Consider the following 9137-nt stretch of genomic DNA (forward strand, 5'->3'; position numbering starts at 1 on the left):
TAGGGCTTGTAGGTTGACCTGTGACAAACACACACGCAATGAATAAATGTTAATTTTTAAAAATATTTATTTATTATGTATACAATATTCTGTCTGTGTGTATGTCTGCCAGCCAGAAGAGGGCACCAGACCTCATTACAGATGGTTGTGAGCCACCATGTGGTTGCCAGGAATTGAACTCAGGACCTTTGGAAGAGCAGGCAATGCTCTTAACCACTGAGTCATCTCTCCAGCCCATAAATGTTAATTTTTAGAATATTCATCAGGGTGAAACCAGAGCATGATAGACTTAATGTAAGGTGCATACATATTTTTAATGGAGGGTTGGTATGTAGCTCAGTGTTACAGTGATTGCCTTGCATGTATGTATGCAGCTGTAGATTGGGTCTCTAGTGCTGTACGAGGAAACAAATACACAGATACAAACAAACTGAAATAGTTTCATAATTCTCTGATACCAGGGCTTCCCAACAGGTGCTGGATGGATTGGAAAAGTTGGGAGCATGGGGCAAGGTCAGAACAGAGGGGAGACCTGTGAACATGATTCTCATTTTCTTACTGTTGTTAGCTAGCCTCTTAGGAGAGAGCCAAACAAAGCATGTTTGCATCTAAACTGAATCTGACTCTAAGTGAAGTTACCACCTCTTATTCTTATAAAAATGTATTCTAATTGGATTACCAAAAGAGAGTTTGTAAAAATTACATTGCAATTCTATTTCACGAATGAGACGATATTAATAGACCCCAGTTACCATCACAAGAGCAAAGGATCTAAATCAAACTCCAGAAATATAGATGGAAGGCGTTGGACCGCCACATTTTCTAAGGATGCTGACTCACTCCTAAGGATGGCCACGATAAATATGTATGGCCAAACTCTATTTCTGGTCTCTCGTCAGCCTAAAAGCCTGCAAACAAGCTTGGTGATGCTGAAGATGTTGTGAGTTTCCTGGCAAAGAAAGACCCGCTGGCATGTGCTGAGAACCAAACCCCACAGGGATCTGATGGGTGTTATTTTGAAAGCTAGGACTTGGTTGTCTGGAGGACAGAAAGGCTGATCTCCCGCATCCTCACACAGCTGAGAGACCTCTGTCATTCTGAATGCAATTATCCTCAAAGGGCAACTTCCTGTTCTTTGCTAGTCCATCACACTGTGGATGTTAGCACTTTCTTGAATAACTGCAGGGTTTCTCTGCTTTTTTGTTTCTCTCAGAATGAAACTCCTGTCTTCACCACACGCTGACCACTTAAATGTAGCCAGAAAGTAGGGAGAAAGTTCTTTCAATTGCATTAGATTCTGATTTTAAACTTTTACTGAGATTTACTTTTGCACATGTGACTGGCTTCTGTCATTTAGACCACAACACATCAGAGGGCCCATCTTGCTCTCTGTATTTCCCCCTCCAAGGCACCAAGTTTTAGGGATGTCTCTTTGGTGAGACAATCTGCATTATATGCTACTTTTTACAACAAATTCAACATCTTCAGGACTATTATCAACACTACTTGAGTATGTGGTATATCTGAAAGTGGCAGATCAGAGAAAAGGTTGTTAACATGCTTTGTCCCTCTCTGTGGCAAAGGCTTTCCTTATGCCATTTAAAAAATGTAATTTATCTAAGGGGAAATGGATGCTACTTTTTTTTAATCCCCTCCCCATGGAAAGACACACCTAAATTCCAGGTCAATGGGCTTGTATTTACATGGCTTCTTATTGTGTTACTTGTGTTTTTAAAAATTGATTAAAACTTAATGAAAGAAAATGCTGCCTACTCTATATGTTTATAATGGTGATAAGGTGGCTTCTGGACACCTAGCGTAGACTACAGCATGTATCACGACATACCTCCCCAAGTAGTTTAATCTGAACTCATTGTCAGCGAAGTGGTACCTCGGGAGGTTTGACAGCATCATTTCACAGAAGTAGAAATGGCAAGTCAGAGAGGAGAAACTGCAGATCCCTGTGGCACACAGCCATCCAGCGACAGCTGCTGGAGTCATGCTCAGACAACTGTCCCGAGTTCAGTGCCTGTGCAACTGGCACCCTTTTAAGGCAAGATTTTAAAAGAAAACTTTATAAATAACATTGCATGCTGCAATCATGATTCGGATCTGCTCTTCCCTTTTGTGCCTTTAAAAATTACATATAAATGGATACACGTAATTATATAAATAATTATTTATACATTGGTATACTGACTTGATATATGCATATGTATATGTTGTTATGGTTTGAATATAAAATGTTTCCCACATGCTTCTTTATTAGGGCTTGGTCTCTAGCTCATAACATCATTTTGGAAAGTTCTAGATATTTTAGAGGTGCATGAATTTGAATTGTAGTACATATCTTTATGTTAATATGTAAAATCACAGTAGATTGCTATGGACACATACATAGAGATTGTTTCTTGTTTTGAATCTCTCTCCCTCTCCTGTATCCAGTCCTCTCTCCCCTCCAATCTTCTCCTTCTTGATGACCACAAGGTGTGCCCCTCCAACTCCATGCCTCTACAGCAGAATGTTCTGCCTCACAAAGGTCCACACAATGTGTGTTGAAGCAAAAACAGGATGAACCAGTGAACCCAAGTGAGTTATTTCAGGTCCACCTATAGAAAAACTAAAGTTCTGGGGTCATCAAGCACAAGATAAATTAACACAGCCATCACTTCCCAAAAGTTCCGTCTCTTTTGAGTTGCGTCTGTTTTGAGAATTCCTAGACTGGACTCTCTTAGAAAATCTCCAGTGAAGGACATGGCATTCTTGCCCCTCGCCACTGCACACTGTATCTCCCAACCACAGTACTGACACTTTTCTTTCCTTTCTTGAGTGATCTCAAAACTGTGTTGAGGGGCTTGAGTGATGATTCAGTGGTAAAGTGCTTGGTGCTCTTCTGGAGGATCCAAAAACAGTCTTATCTTTACAGGTGACTCACAGCTATCATTAACAGAAGTTGTCTCTCTCTCTCTTTCTCTCTCTCTCTCTCTCTCACACACACACACACACACACACACACGCAGTAAATAAATAAATAAATAATAAGCTTTTTTAAAAAAAAAATCTGACATCCAACAGACCAAAGTTTGAGTAGTTCTAAAGAATATGTTGATCAAAGGACAAATCTGAAGACAAATTTAAAAATATTTTGTAATACAAAAATTACAGAACTTATAAATAGATGCTTGTAGCATGATTCATGCTTTGGGGAAACTTATGGCATTAAATATACATTTTAAACTGTTATTAAATCAAGCACTAATCTTTCTTTATTAACTATGAAAAAAGGACAAAACTATAAAAAAAAACAGAAGAAAATGATAGAAATTAGACACCCGAAAAATTGAAAACTAACCCATTCTTTGGAAAGATAAATAAAAGGCCAATAAATCTCTTGGAATGCACAAGAATTAAAGGAGATAATGCAAATTCTCAATGTAAGAAAGAAAACAAGGACATCGCTTAAGTGCCTAATGAAAACAAAAAATAATATAACATAGGGATGTTCTGAACAATGATGTGCCCACAGTCTGATATTTTTGGATGCAATGTGCCAATCTAGGGGGAAGTAAACAGCTAGGGCACTGGGAAAGGAGGCCATGAGAAACCACACCATGTGGTTCATGGGCTATAGAGACTGGTTTGTGGGAGGCTTGAGCTGTTGACGAAATAAACCCTAGTACTATGGTTCTCAAACTGTGGGCCGTGACCTGGAAGTCAAACAACCCTTTCACAGGGGTTTCCTAAGAACACAGATATTTAAATTACAATTCATAACAGTGGCAAAATTACAGTTTTGAAGTAGCAGCCAAAATAATTTTATGGTTGGGGCTCACGACAGTATTAAAGGGTCGCAGCATTAGGAAGGTTGAGGACCACTGCCTCAGATGTGAAGCTGAGCAGAAGGTTTGGAATGCTATTAGAAAGTTAACAGTAAAATAAGGGCCGTGACCAGATGTCATATTGGCTGGCACATGTCTAAACTTGTGTCCTTATGAGTCCAGTACCGAGCAGTCTCAGTTAAAGACCGTAATTCAAGAGGGAAGGATAGCAGACACATTTGGGAACACAATAGCTGAAGTTCGGGGAACACTTTTAAGAAGTTAATTGGAGTGACAAATTGCCTCTGGGCATGCCCAGGCTACACCAGGAAGTTCTACCTAAAAAGAAAGGACTCTTAGGAATTCGCCTTTGCTGCCCCCTCTGATCAGTGGCAAGCAGACTGACAGGAACTTCCATTTTCTTAGAAGTTCCATGAAAAATAATAAATTTTCATCAAGAAGATCATCTTAGAAAGCATGCTCCGATAGGAATGGACGTCTGCTACCCTGTATCGGGTGGGTAGGGAGCATAGTGTTTAAGGTTTTATACACCCTGTGCCCCACACAGACACACCACGCATGCTTTTGGCCACAGTGTTTTTCCACACCGGTGCTGAGGCAAAGATTCAAAGCAGCTGAGAGCCTAGATGCTTTAGTTTTGTGCTTGGGGAATGGAATTCGGCTCACTACAGTGTGTCCTGCCTGGCTCAGAACCTTCACATACTAGGTGGCAGGTCCTCATTCTCTGAGAATCTTCAGCTGACATGTAGCCTCATTTTAGCTTTTAGAGTCTCCAATTTACAGGGCTGATGACGTTTCTTCCTTGCTTTTTCCTCTTTTTTTTTTTTTAAAAAAAACTTTTTGAGATCACCAGACCTACAGAGAAGGAAAACGAAGCTAATATCCCCCCATCCCGAGTTTTTATGTGTTTCCATGCCGAGGACAGCATGGCAGAAACTATTTGGAGATATATGGTTTAAAATAACAAGAACAGCAACAGCAGCATTTGGATGAGCTGAGTACAGTTCAAAGAAGGAATACGGAACTCCCCATCTGTCCCCCAACCTCTGGTCCTCGCTGGCTGCGTTTCTTTGGATCCCAGACTGGTGTCCTCCATTTCAGAACACATACAACACAGCCACCCTTTGCTGGACCCCAGCTGTTTAGTGATGGTTTTCATGCAGGTCTCACAGCGAAGAAAGTAATTCCTCCCATGAGTGGCCTTCTGTACCAGGGTAGAATGAAACAATTAATTATGGGGCCTAAATAGTCACAGTTGCAGCGGGGATGTGTGAGACCAGTGTTAAATCAGGCACACACACACACACACACACACACACACACACACACACGCACTCGTAAAAATTAAAAATGATTAAAGAGTGTATTTCACTCATATTCTGAAAATACTTCGGCTAAAACATCAATAATGAGGGCTAAAATTTGTGTTTATTGAAGACACACCACAGAGGCAGCAGCTGAAGAATTGTGCATATCTGTTATAAATGAAGAATGTGCACAGCCTTACAACTTGTCTTAATTTTCAGTTTAAAATTACCCGCATAAAATTTTTATAACTTTAAAAACAGGTCAAAGACACAAACTACATTCTGCAAACACAGCAACATTTTCTTTGGTCACTCTCATGTCAATTTTGACCAAGGTCTACCGGCTTCTACCATTGCTTAGAATAGGTCAAATCCGGACATTCCATTTTACCTATAACTTATAAAGAGATGCTTATAAATTTTCTTCGGATATGGAAGCTCTCAGAAGTGAAATTTAGGATGCTAGAGTTTCCATGGTGATTGACTGGGCATAGTTCTCCAGCAAAGGAAGAAAAGGGTTTATAATAAGAAAAAAAATTGATGGTAGTAGTTCCTCAAGGTGGTTGCAGGACAAGGTTGCCAGGATACATACTGTCAAGTGCAGTTCAAATGCTACAATGATGACTTTCGTACAAGTAAAGGAAGAAAACCTGTCAAGACATTTTACTTAACTTGTGGACAAGTCAGGGAATAAGAGAGTAAAACTGGCTTAAAAATCATTTTGATAAAAAATAAATGTGAGAATATATTTAGATGATAGATTTTTTAAAATGTGCAAAATACTTTATAATAATACAATAGTCTTAAAATATGTTAAAATAATGTATAATACTATGCAAGGAGCCCAGCAACAGTGATGGATATTTTGTCTCCAATGGACAGAGATACACCAGTTAACCATAAGTTTCATCTTGTCTAGTCTCTAGTCTAAAATAGAAAGGAATGACAGGTCACAGACAATGCACACTAGGACCTCCTTCAGTGTGTTTTTATTCCCCAGTGGTCTCTATGAGATGAGCACATTTCATATTCTGTTTACATGTTTGGATATTCTCTCAATAGTTGCTCTATATCAATACGAATAATTCACAAAATATTTCTTGATTATCTTAAAGAGATTGCCTGTGCTCTGATTTGCTTAATGTTTTACTTATACATAGGAGAAATTAAGATTTAACTCTGTGAGTACTGAGCAAACACTGGAGCTAGAAAATCCACATCTGTGAGGAAATTCACTGTGCAAATTAAGATAAGTGTTTCAAAGACCCCCTGCTGTTTGCTTTCCCCTCCCCAGTTGAAAGAGTCAAGTTAAAATACATTCTTTCCAACTTTTCACATGGCAATCTGCTTCATTTTGATAAATTTATTTTTCCTTTTCTTGAAGATACCCCATCCGCATGATCCCTGGATTCTAGTGTTTCTGGAGACAGAACGTAACAAGTACAAGAACGATTTTCCTGGGTGAGGATTTTGCACACTGGTTGTGTATGTACCGTCCTTGTTCTTTAATGATGGGATGAGGTTTTCATGGCTGATAATCAGCTACGCTATGAGAAACTGATTATCTGAAGTTCTGCGTAAAATAATTCACAAAGTGTAAAGAAAGACCTTCCAAGTTATTTGCTGAGTTCTGCAAGGACAACAGAGAAACCTCAGTAATACTCCATCGAGTAAGCCAAAGGACTGCTCCCAGTCACTCTGCTCAGTTCCGTGCTCCTGTCACGCTTTGCTGGACCTTGAGCTGACACTCTGGTTTCTAGAAGTTTTCTGTTTAGGAACAGAAACAATTCCTTTCGTGCTGCTACCAAGCATAGTTGCTGCTATTCTAGTCTTTAACTTAATGAGGTAGGGGTGTAGCTCAGTGGTAAAATGTGTTCTTAGTACAGGCAAAACTCTGTTAGACTCCCAAGATTAACCTACCTCACCATTCTTCCAGAAAAACCTAACAACACAAAACAAACAAACAAACAAAAACAAACAAAGCAGCCCTTAAACAATAGCCTGTAGTTGTTTCCATAGCAACCACAAAAGGGAGCTATATCTAATCTTGGTCTAAAGTAACTCATTTTAAGCATAATGTACACAGTGTAAGTCAGGCTGCTTGCTGGATCTAGCTTTCACTAGAGAGTTTATAACTTTTATATTTTTATTGCCTACTGAGACCAAAGAAGATGAATTTTTTAGGTTTGACTAAAAATGGAATATATTTTTCTATTAGCCAAAAATAAATATTTCTTACCATGCTCTGTCTGTGAACTCTTTCCACCTCATATAATCAAAAAATTATTTCTGCGTCCAAACCACAGTTTTGTAGGAGTTATGCATGCTCTATATAGGTAGACTTAATATGTTCATACCTTCATGCCACTGTTTGAGATTATATTAATGGGTAATTAATATTAATTAATTACATTATGGGTGTGAGAACACAACTTCATTAAAACAATTAAAAATATTTTTGTAAAAGAGTTTTTGCTATTCACAACATGATCAGAAAGGTTTCCTGGTGATTTACAAGTTCATGAAACTCTAGGGAATCCTTCAGTGGGAGACCCAGATTCTATCTTGTCTTTGCTCTGAAGCAGCTTCATTATCTAGGGGCCCATTATGTAAGCTCCCAAGGGTTGTTTTCATATTCGAGTTATCTAGAAAGTGTGGTAATAATACCTAATTCTTAGATTCCGAGGAGCACAAAATATTCCATGTCTGTAATTGTCAGGTCAATCTGGCTCTCTGTAAGAGCCATTATAAGTCACATCACTTGTTAAGAATAAAAGAAAATTCAAGCGTCCATTAGCAATCTTAGGACTTTACAGCAAGTAACTAATAGCTTATCAAACTCAAATCCTCCAGTAAATAGAATCCAATTAACTAAGTATGCAGATGTATTTCAAACAAAATTGCATCTAGATTAGTGGTTCCAAATATTTCTTCCCCACTTAGCGACCTTAGAATCCCCTGTGACTCTCCAGATTCCAACCCTTCCTGAGTGAGCCCTAGGGAAGTCCCCAGCAGTTTTCTTGACGATTCTTACACATCCTAAATTTTAAACTCTCCATTCAGATCAGTCCCAGGGATAGTGACACACATCTCTTCCCTGAGTTTATCTAGTCCTGGAGGAACTAGTCTGTCCACAAGCACACAGCTAAGCTCTGCCTGATGGGTGTCATTGAGCTAGTGAGAATCGTTTCATGGCAACGTTCAAGCATACTGAATGCTTCTCCAAAGTAGCTGATATTTTCTCCATGATGAATTCCAGTAATGATTGGTCTGTGAGAGAGGAAAATTGTAAACTGCTAGAAGGCTTCAAACAGCTGTGCCCAGAGTTAATCCTGAAGGGCTTCTGAGTACTGCTGCCTCATAGCAAGCTCTGAGTGCAGAGCATCATTGCCTTGTCGGACTTCAAGGGTTTCTGCCGCTACAGAATATTATTCTCTTTGGTAACTTTCCTGATCTTACGGCCGAGGTCATGGCTAGGAGAATAAAAAGAAAAAAGAAAGCAGATATGTGTTTTCTAAAACGGAAATCTTATTTCTTTGACCTAAAATGAATTAATGAATTCTGGTTACCAAAATATGTCTTTTATTGAGTTTCAGGTTGAACAGGATGATTGGGCTTATAAATCATAGATTCTCTGTGTACCACTCCTAGGCTCTGTGCTTAGTATCATGGTGATAACCATCAACCTATCAGAGCTGTTGTGACAAACTATCCTTGGTCAGATGGTCTCTAAGTAACAGATATTTGTTTCTTAAAAACAATGTAAGGATCACTGGTTCTGGTTAAGTAGCCAGCGGTGGGCTCATTCCTTGTGTAGCAGCACAGACTGAGGGCCTGGTGTTCACGAGGTAGCTGGTATTTGCTTCTCAAAGAGATCTTTCTTTTGCTGTAAGGTGCGAAAGCTTTGGGGCTCCAGACTCAGATGCCTCCCCTACCTTCTACTCTCGCACTGCTCATTTTGTTGATTTTACAAACAGATTGAGCACACCCT

This window comes from Microtus oregoni, unplaced genomic scaffold (assembly GCF_018167655.1).
Source record: "Microtus oregoni isolate MIOR12 unplaced genomic scaffold, Mior012 000010F_ref0000083, whole genome shotgun sequence".
Taxonomy (NCBI): domain Eukaryota; kingdom Metazoa; phylum Chordata; class Mammalia; order Rodentia; family Cricetidae; genus Microtus; species Microtus oregoni.